This window comes from Arachis duranensis, chromosome 5, assembly GCF_000817695.3.
Source record: "Arachis duranensis cultivar V14167 chromosome 5, aradu.V14167.gnm2.J7QH, whole genome shotgun sequence".
NCBI classification, from domain to species: domain Eukaryota; kingdom Viridiplantae; phylum Streptophyta; class Magnoliopsida; order Fabales; family Fabaceae; genus Arachis; species Arachis duranensis.
Window position 1 is genome coordinate 101,787,521 of NC_029776.3, and position 11,521 is coordinate 101,799,041.

The window sequence follows — 11,521 nt, forward strand, 5'->3', positions numbered from 1 at the left end:
ATACTTGATATATATATAATACTTGATATATCTAATTGGATATTGACCAAATATATTTATAAAAATAAGTTAGCATTGCACATCATCAATCGTTGACGAAAATTGAGAGCGAAGTAACTAAAGGCATAGTTATTAGAATTGGACCGGACTGGCCGGTTCTATCGAAAAACCGGGAACCGAACCGGACCAGTTTGACTGAAAAACCGATGAATCGGTGATCTGATCGGTTCGATTGATGCTATGAACCGGACACGCAGTTGACTCGGTCAACAGTGGTCAATCCCGTTGAAAACCGACCGGTTCGTGTCTGAACCAATGTTGACCCGTGCGAGTCCAAGGATGCACCCGCGGGCTGCGAACCACTATAGGAGCTCCGCTGTCCAGAAATTAGTAAAAAGTTTGATGCAGGGTTTGCCAACACGTTCCTGAAGGCATAGTTATCAGAACCGAACCGGACCAGTTTGACTGAAAAACCGATGAATCGGTGATCTGATCGGTTCGATTGATGCTATGAACCGGACACGCAGTTGACTCGGTCAACAGTGGTCAATCCCGTTGAAAACCGACCGGTTCGTGTCTGAACCAATGTTGACCCGTGCGAGTCCAAGGATGCACCCGCGGGCTGCGAACCACTGTAGGACCTCCGCTGTCCAGAAATTAGTAAAAAGTTGGATGCAGGGTTTGCCAATACGTTCCTGAAGGTATAGTTATCAGAACCGAACCGGACCGGTTCGACTGAAAAACCGGTGAGTGGATTGCTTTTTGTTGACCTTCTTTCTTTCTTTTTGTTGGGGTAGGAGTTGGATTACTTTTCTAACTCTTCTTCTTTTTCAGGACTTGAGTGTTGTGCAGTGTTTGGAAGGATCCCTTTATCAAGAACTTCTTGGATTAATGGTTCAATTTAAATCAACCCCTATGTAGCTCTCTGATTCACTAGAGGATGGACTCCTTTGAATGATTCCCTCATATTCTTTTGTAGGAATTTGCATTGATTCTTTCGAGAGGGACTTTGAATGTAATTTTGCCACGTCTTGTAAGCTCTGTGGATATGGAATGCTAGGCTTGTATGCCTCCACTATCCCCTTCTTCATTGGAATTTTACTTGGTACAGGGACCTCTTGATCTTGCACTTGCACTTCTAACTCCTCCTTTGTCGCCTCAAGTTGACCTTCATTGTTCTTGCTAGGCACTATTCCACTCTTTAAGCTCATGGCCTTTCCCTCAGCAAGAGATTGTGTCATCTGGGCCATTTGCACTTTTAGATTTCTTCTTGAGGACCTAGACCCTTGAACGTAGATGTTGACATTTTGAGAGTTCTTTTACAGCCAGCTCCAGAGATAAAGGTTTGGAAGAATTTTGTAGATATGTGGATGCTGTGTTGAGGGTGAATTGGGGGGTATGAAAAATTTTTTTGTGGGTTGTGAAATGAATTTTGTGTATTTTGAAAGGGACTTTGTGGATTGTGAAATGGATTTTGTGGATTTTGAGAGAGTTTTTTTAAAGCAAGCTCACGTGGTGAAGGTTTTTTATATGAGTAAGTAGGGGGCGAGGTTGGAAATTTTTGCAAGATTTTATCTATTGTTTGCTGCAGTTCTTGGCAGGTAAGATTAAAAGACGATGGTTCTTGGTACGAATAAGGAGGTGACAGTTCTTGATATGAACAAGAAGATAATGGTTCTTAATATGGATAGAGAGGTGGTTGTTCTTGGTGTAAATATAGAGATGGTGGTTCTTGATATGAGTAAAGAGATGATAGTTCTTGATAAATGGAATATAGGTCACTGAAGTTTCTTTGGTCTTGACTTTTCCAACCAAAATCTGGGTAGTTCCTCCATCCATAATAATATGAGTCACTCCTTAGGTGTGAGTAGTAACCCACGTGATCTCTCTCCATTATTCTCCTTAGCACAAAACACCAAACAAAATTAAATATATATATTTCAAAAGAAATAAAATATAGAAAAATAAAAATAATAAAAATAAACAAAAATAAAATAAAATATAAAGAAAAACGAAAATAAAAGGAAAATAAAATAAAGAAAATAAATTGAACAAATTAAATAGAAAATTCAATCAACTAATAAGCAAAAAGGGATAAACAGAATTCGAACTTAAATAAATAAAAAAATTATTAGAAAAAATAAAACAACTAAGGGAATACACACTTAATTTCAGAAATTAAGAGAAAAATTTAAATAAAATAAAACCAAATTTTCAAAAATTTAGATAAAGAAATTTAAATTAAATTAAAGCAAAAGCGCCTAATCTAAAAAATCAAACAAGCAGTAGTTGTCAATCACAATCAATCTCTGGCAACGGTGCCAAAAACTTGATGTGGATTTCGAATATCCATAAACTAACCGACAAGTACACCAGGTCATACCAAGTAATACCTCAGGTGAGTGAGGGTCGATCCCATGAGGATTGATGGACTGAGCAACAATGGTCGAATGAATCACTTAGTCAGGCAAGTAGAAAGTTGCGTTTTGAGGGTTGTAAAATGCATATTAAACACTATATTCAGAGAATTAGAAAGCAAACAATAAAAGTGGTGTGAAATATATGAGAGAAAATAGTTAAGGTTTCAGAGTTGTTTATTTATCCGGATTAAGTTTTCTTACCAAATATTTTAATCATGCAAGATTCGTTTTATAGCAAACTGCAATTGCCTAAACCCTAATTCTTAGTGATTTAGTCTCCTCTAACCCAAATCAACCACCAATGTCTTGGTCACTTAATTTAGATTAGAAGGTTAAAAGCAATTCTAGTTTATGGTCACATAAACCCTAATTATCCGAAACTAAAAGGATTATATGTCACATATCCCGATTAGTTCAAGTAATTAGCAATTTAGGAGGAATTTGTTTTCAAGTTGTTGTTCAAGCGAGATAACTCTGTCGAGAAATACAAGAACACATATAGAATAAGGGTTATACTATCGTTCTACCCAGATTCATAAGATGAAGAACGAAAGAAATCCTTGAAACTGAATCAATACATTAATTAAAATAGAAAAGCAATAGTCTTAATCTATAGAAATAAACAGAGCTCCTAACTTTAATCAAGGAGGTTTAATGACTCATGACTTACAGAGAAAACAAGGGTTTTGAAACATGAAACGTGTGGAAGTGCGAAGATACCCCTGAAGGGTGAATCTTTTCCCTTTTATATCTAACCTAATTTGATTTGAAACTAAAATAAAATAATAAGTTCTAAACCTAAAAGATTTTGTTTGTAAATAAAAAGGAAAAATAGACAAAAATACACCTGAATTTTCACACGGAGTACAGATGTACTCCTCAATTTTTTAATGAGTCATTTGCACACATGAATATAAAATTCCATTGTTAATTCTACCCTTTCGTGACCTGAGTAAATTTTTCAGCGGTGGTGGAGGCCAGGCGGCACGGTATTGTATGATGTGGCCAATTTCAGGTGACACTGTGGAAAATAGAAATATTCATTATGAAATTTGTTAAATTTTTTTTAAAAAAAAAAGAAAAAGTTTTACAAGTCTCTTCATTATCTTCGTTTTCATATTTCAGTGTTGAATGAAAACATGCCCTAGCAAAGAGTAAGCATAGTGAATTTATGAGCACTTCGCAGTTTGTTCATTGCAGTTCGTCATTTGCGTTACATTCTGAAGGAAAAAGCGGTAGGTCAAGAAGCGTGGAAGTCCAAACGCATGCTTGTGAGAAGGAGGAGAGTTCAGAATCCGACGCGATCAAAAGGTAATGCTTCCGTCCTTCACATGTATCTGTGTTATGATATGAAAATGCATCAATTTAGTTATTCTATAGTTTGATAGAGGAATTTTTGATAAACAAATGACAAATCATATAACCTTTGTGTATCATCACAAGGGAATATTTAAGAGAAATATGAATGGGGTACTAAAATATGTTGGAGGGGAGGTTGCTGTAATTCCTAGGGTGAATGTAGAAACTCTGAATACATTTTTTATGGTGGGGTTATTTAAGGATTTGGGGTATGTCTTGTTCAACGATTTTTACTGGGCTAAGAATGAGGTATCGAATGGTTTGCATTTAATTAGGCTTGACAGTGATGTAGTCCAAATGTATGAATTTGGTATTCAGAATGGAAGAATATGCCATGTTTATTGGGATCATATTGTTGATTTAGCTGAAGAAGTTGAAGTGGTAGACATTGTAGATGATGAGCCATGACCAACTACAGATACCGTTGAACAATCTACACCACAAGAAAAGAAGTAAGATTGCAATCCACAAAAAGCCTACCCCAAAAAAGTTGTACAACCAATGCCACATTCTGAAATTCCAAACGTCAACCGAAACACAACCCAGTAGCAAAGTGAAGCAGAAGTCCCACCTCCTAATAATTCACAGCAAGAAGGTCAGAATGAAGTGCCCACCCAACAATCTAAGAACAATCAGAAGAATAGAAGAGCATCGTATAAAAGGCCAGCACCGACTGGTCAAAGGTTTGTTCAAGGAGGAAGGAATGAGGCACCAAAGATATTTGTTCCTCATGTGGAGTCTGATTCCTCTAATTCAGATGATGATAGTGATTCCGACCCTGACTACTATCAGTATGAATATGAAGATTTACACAGTCCAATGTCATCCGATTGTGAGGATGATTATGATAGTGAACAAGGTGTGTGGCCTCAGGAAAATCCAACAGCACCATTTGGCCAAGTTCATCTGGAGCTTGGGATGGAGTTTGCTACCATGGATGAGTTTAAGAGATCCGTGAGGAAGTACAATATTCAAATAGGAAGAAGCATCAAGCTCAGTAGGGTTGAGCCAACCAAATGTAAGGCGATTTGTTGGGATGAGAATTGTCCCTGGAACATTTACTGCTCTAGGTCAAACGAGCCGAGGAGTTATAAGGTGAATACATTTGTGGATCAGCACGTCTGTGCTAGAAGACATAATAATAAATCTGCAGATAGGGTGTGGGTTACTGAGATGCTAGAAGAAAAAATTAGAGACCAAAGAGAAATCACTTGTGCGGAGGCCGAAACTTGGTTTAAAAAAGAGTTTAATGTAGCAATTAATTATAAGAAGATCCAGAGAGCCATGAAAAAGGCAAGGGAAAATATAGAAGGATCGGAGAGAGAACAATATGCTGAGTTGAGGGACTATCCTAACCAAATACTACTATCATAGTTATGCTTACTTATTGTTAATAATGAATTAGATCTTCAGTTTGTTTTGTTGCACGGAATTGTACTAGAAATAAAATTGAACCAACCATTTGTATTAATAACCTTGAAAAAACCCTTTGTATTCAGATACTAGTTAAAATGAAATTGACAACACAGCCTTCTACTTAGAAAGAATTACAACTACTGATTAAATGTCTTAATGAACAAACACAGAATACATATACTTATCCCTAAGCATACATACTGCATCCATTTTCTAATGTTCTTTAACTCTTGATTAATCCCATCAATTGTCTGCAACATCTTCTTCATTTCTTCTTCTACCTTTCAGTTGCTTTCTTCTGCAAACCTCCATTTGCTTTCTTCATTCTGCTCCTGAATTCCACAATCTCTTCCAGCATCAACAACTTCATCAGCCCAAATGAAATAGTCACACCTCAATTCAACCTTCTGCATCATGACAATTTTAACCATTTTGCAGAAAATTAACATTTGTCATCATAAACAAAATCAGAATTCACATACCTCCCATAATGGACAACGAAGAAACAATCTTTCAGGGTTCCACTCTGTAGCAGACTCAAGCATCACTGCGTCAAGTCCATGCAGGCACTTGCCATTGTTGCAGTCAAACTTCTTCTTCTTCCTATTTTTTAGCACAAAAGATGAGCCACCGCAACCACTGGCACAAGCATGAGGTATATTCTTCCTTCGTTGAGACTGTGATATTTTCATACATTAAAGTTTACAAACTTTTGTTACAACAGAAAGGACAAAGATGTACAAAGAAAAATAAAGAGGGTGAAGGAAGAATTTTTTTCCACCCTGTGTTAGGGTTCATATGGTTCGAAGAAATTAGAAAAGGAAGAGGATGAACAGTGATTTCATTATTCTCTTTTCTTATATTTATTTCAACAAATTTCATAATGAATATTTCTATTTTCCACAGTGTCATCTCAAATTGGCCACATCATACAATACAGTGCCACCTGGCCTCCACCACTGTCGGAAAATTTACTCAGGTCACAGAAGGGTAGAATTGATAACGAAGTTTTATATTCATGTGTACAAATGACTCATTAAAAAATTGAGGAGTACATCTATACTCCGTGTGAAAATCCGGGTGTACTTTTGTCTATTTTTCCAAATAAAAATTACAAAAATAAAGGATAAGATAATAACTAAAAGCTAAATCCCACAAAAGATGCTCCTTTGAAGAGGTTGGATCCGGATTGATTAGTGGTAAATGTCCAGCTGGCGTTTAGTGCTCCCATAGGCAGAGAGCTCCCCTTAGTTCGCTGGTTGCTGGCGCTAATCGCCAGTTGGGCGTTTAAAGCCCAAAGGGGGCAACTTCAAAACTTCTCCTTTTTGCTCAAAACTCTGCCAAATTGATCCGAATTTTTTCTGGAATAGTAAAAACATCAGAAAAACTCAAAGTAATATCTAAAGAGGATTTTAACACTAAAATATTATTAAACTTACTAAATTCTAACTAAATTTAACTCAAAAATAAGCCAAAAATGGGTATAAGATGCTCACATATCAGGATCGGGTAACACTAATTCGTAATTTCTCTCATTCTCTACTCTCACACATTTTATGATGCTGATGAGCGGATAATTTATACGCTTTTTGGCATTATTTTTAGGTAGTTTTTAGTATGATTTAGTCATTTTTAGTATATTTTTATTAGTTTTTAAGCAAAATTCACATTTCTAGACCTTAATATGATTTTTTTATTTTTCTGTGATTTCAGGTATTTTCTGGCTGAAATTGAGGGATCTGAGCAAAAATCTGATTCAAAAGCTAAATAAGGATTGCAGATGCTGTTGGATTCTGACCTCCCTGCACTCGAAATGAAATTTTTGGAGCTACAGAAACCCAAATGACGCACTCTTAATTGCGTTGGAAACTAGACATCCACGGCTTTCCAGCAATATATAATAGTCAATACTTTGCCCGAGTTTAGATGACACAAACTGGCGTTCAACGTCATCTTTCTGCCCTATTCTAGCTTTAAACGCCAGAAACAAGTTGCAAGCTAGAGTCAAATGCCAGAAACAAGTTACAAACTGGCGTTTAACTCCAAAGAAGGCCTTTACACGTGTAAGCTAAAATGCTTAGCCCAAGCACACACCAAGTGGGCCCAGAAGTGGATTTCTGCATCATTTACTTATTTTTGTAACCCTAGTAACTAGTTTAGTATAAATATAACTTTTTACTATTATATTAGACATCTTGGATGCTGGGATCTTTTAGATCATCTTTTGATCTCTGGATCACGTTTTGGGGGCTGGCCATTCGGCCATGCCTGGACCTTCATCACTTATGTATTTTCAACGATGGAGTTTCTACATACGATAGATTAAGGTGTGGAGCTCTGCTGTTCCTCGAGTATTAATGCAAAGTACTATTATTCTTCTATTCGATTCATGCTTATTCTTATTCTAAGATGTTCACTCGCACTTCAACATGATGAATGTGATGATCCGTGACACTCATCACCATTCTCAATTTATGAACGCGTGCCTGACAACCACTTCTGTTCTACTTGCAAAAACTAGAGTGTGTATCTCTTGGGTTTCTAATCAACGATTCACATCGACTCCCCTTTGACAATGGGGCATCTGAATCTGAGATTAGAATCTTCGTGGTATAGGCTAGAATCTATTGACAGCATTCTTGAGATCTGGAAAGTCTAAACCTTGTCTGTGGTATTCCGAGTAGAATCTGGGATGGGATGACTGTGACGAGCTTTAAACTTGCGACTGTAGGGCGTAGTGACAGACGCAAAAGGATAGTAAATCCTATTCCTACACAATCGAGAACCAATAGCTGATTAGCCATACGATATCTGTGCATGGTATTTTTCATCCGAGACGAGAAATCCGACAGTTGATTAGCCGTACAGAAATCGTAGAGGACCATTTTCACTGAGAGGACGGGAAGTAGCCATTGACAACGGTGACACCTAACATACAGCTTGCCATAGAAAGGAATATGAAGGATTGGATGAAAGCAATAGGAAAGCAGAGATTCAGAAGGAACAACGCATCTCCATACGCTTATCTGAAATTCCCACCAATGAATTACATAAGTATCTCTATCTTTATTTTATGCTTATTTATCTTTTAATTATCAAAACTCTATAACCATTTGAATCCGCCTGACTGAGATTTATAAGATGACCATAGCTTGCTTCAAGCCGACAATCTCCGTGGAATCGACCCTTATTCACGTAAGGTTTATTACTTGGACGACCCAGTGCACTTGCTGGTTAGTTGTGCGAAGTTTGTGAAAAAGAGTTTAGATTACAATTGTGCGTACCAAGTTGTTGGCGCCATTGAGATCATAATTTCGTGCATCAAATGCCTATGAAAGGCATCACATTATTCCCATCAACTACGGGGACACAAGAGAGTACATTACTATCTACCCAAGATAAGAGGCTAAGAGGGACCTTAGTCGACATATTCAAAACTACAACATGAGACATAAAGGCTACACCTACAGATGCAAAGTAAAAAGATCGTTACTAAGAGAAGTCGGACCTCATCCAAAAGAAGTCAGGCGAAACCAGCGAAATCAAAGAAAGCCATTTTTTTCAATTTTTTTCAAGAAGCAATCAAAGGTGTCTCTCCTACGCAAACATCGTCACATCGCAGCGACACCATTGGCGGCAACATAGATACAAACAGACAACAAAATGGTAACAAATATAGTTCCACAAAGATAAGAAAATCCAAAGTAAAAACAAGGAAAAGGGTGATATCAATAAGCCATCAAAGTTAGTCCTTTAAACTCAAGCGTTCTACACCAGTCTCAAAAAGAAAATAAAAAAGACTTTTTCAGCAAAAGAAACAGAACAAAAGTTAAAGCAACTTCAAGAATCAACAAACAAAGCACGACAGCATCAATATAGTGCTATGGAAACTACCGAGACAGCCTCAAATAAATGATACACCAAGGAAATTAAAGCACCAACCTTAATAAAAGCCGAAACGAAGGAAGGACACGTCAACGACAAAATCCCGAACGATCCTCTCCACAACAAGAAGCTGAGACCTTCGGCAAACCCAAGAAAGAAAGCTCTGGAATCAAAGGATGATTGAAACAAAAGAGCAGAAAAGACTGAAGTCTTTGCAGAGGAAAGAAGAAATGGAAAAGCTTTCGAAATGAGAAAAAGGAAGAAAAGGAAAAGTGGGAGCGTTTTTATAAGAAACAAAGGGATTTAAATACTTCATTAACTTCTCATTAAAACCTGTGCAGATCCAAGGAGAAATTGCCGGATAACATTTGCTCTCTCTTAAAGGCAGTAATGTTAAAAAATTTGAAAATATGACGAGTACTCGACGTGAAAGCTAAAGGCCTAAAATGCTCGAGACCGACCTCTTAAAAAAGTTTAGACTCAAGCAGGTGCACTGTTCATACCCTGCCCCAAATTATAAAGTCAGGCCCAATAAATGATAAAAGCCCAACCCAAGAAGGTGGTATCTATCGCATACCCGACCTCCTTAAAGATGTCGGACAAGATCAAAGGGGACCGGCTTGTACTTATCTGAATAAGTAACTGCCTCCCCGAATTTCTCCTACTATCTCTATCTTCCCTAAAAGATAGATTCCAACAAACTCCTAAAGATAAAGGGAACGGTTATCCGTCAATAAAGATGGAACTTTTGCAACAAAGGTGATTATCTATCATACTATAAATACACGGACAACCCCAGGTATAATTCACGTTCTAATCTATTAAAAATCTGCTTAAGTCCTTGCTAACTTAAGCATCGAAGTCTCTTATAGATACCACCCCATCTCCTCACGAGAAATGCGGACAAATGACACCTTGTCACCAACAAATTGGATGCTGCTACTCAAAGAGACCTGAACCTCACGTTCAAACCCAAATCAATGTTTCAAGTAACCCGGAACAAGTATAATATCATTGTGTCAATACCTTGTATTTTTTTCTTTTAAAATTTTACTATTACATAAAAAACTATTGCGTGTATTTTTGTTTTATCATATTCTAACTAAAAATATGTTGAAAGTATATCATGATTTGTAATAATTAATATCAATATTATTAGCTTATTTTTCTAAGGAGAAGATAATATAATTAAATATATTATTTTCGAACATATAAAAGAAAAATGCTATAATTTTTTCTATTTTTTACGATTATTTTTTTTTTCAAAATTTATTGACTTATTTGATAAAACTCTGAGTAATGATTATCTACGGAAAATAATTATTATGTGCTTAAATATAAAGTATTAACAAGCTAAAATAAATACTGAACAACATAAGGATATCAAATAATAATAAAATCGGAAAGGCAGTAGTTTGCATTGGACTGATGATGAGGAGAAGAGATAGAGCAAACAACAACAACAACATAGTTTGCATTAGATTAAATTTTTATTTACTATTAATTATATTTATTTTGTATCAAATAAAATGAAAAATATTGCACAAATTTAACCAATGTCTATTTATGTATTACATGCAAAAATACTGAATGAGAATAAATAATCCATTATTATATATTCATGTATATGTATATGTATATATGTTATTTCGTACAATTTTCTATTAGAATGATTACCACTAGAATATTCAAATTTAGTATATATAGAAGAATAATCAAAATTTCACAATCGGATAAATTAAACTTTTTTATAAACACCAAATGATAGCTGATTTTTTTGTATTTGTGTAATATAATTAAAAATTATTTGACATACTTTTTTATATATCAAAATTAACAGTACATAGTATAAAATTTTAAAACTTACTGCATGAATTTAAGCCGATAGACTAATTATAGTTTTATTTGACGTTAAATTTTTACAAAATTTGGCAAAAATAATCTTATTAATACCTGATAATAGTTCAAGGGTTGGATAAATAAAAATGTAATTTACATAAATAAATTATTTGATAAATAATCTTATTGGGACCACCCTCAATATGCCGTCTAGGTTTTGGTGGCTCTGTTAGGGTTTCTTTTGTGGTTATTTCCTCGGTGCTTAAATGTTTCAAATACACTTTTCGTAGTTTTCATAAAACTCTATATATTATGTTTTATTTTTTATTTTTTAAATTTTTCTAAGAATGTTTTTATACATCATCTTTTTTCCATCATGCAACTTTTTTGGATTCTTAGTATTATTAAGGGATAAGTACTGTTTTGGTCCCTAACGTTGAGGGCTAGAATCGAAACCGTCCCTGATGTAATTTTCGACTTAAAATCGTCTTTAACGTTGCATTTTATTTTAAAATCGTCCTTTCTAATAAAATTTTTAAATTTATTCCGAAATTACCCTTATTTTAATAAAAAATATAAAATTAAAAAAAAAAACGCGTTTT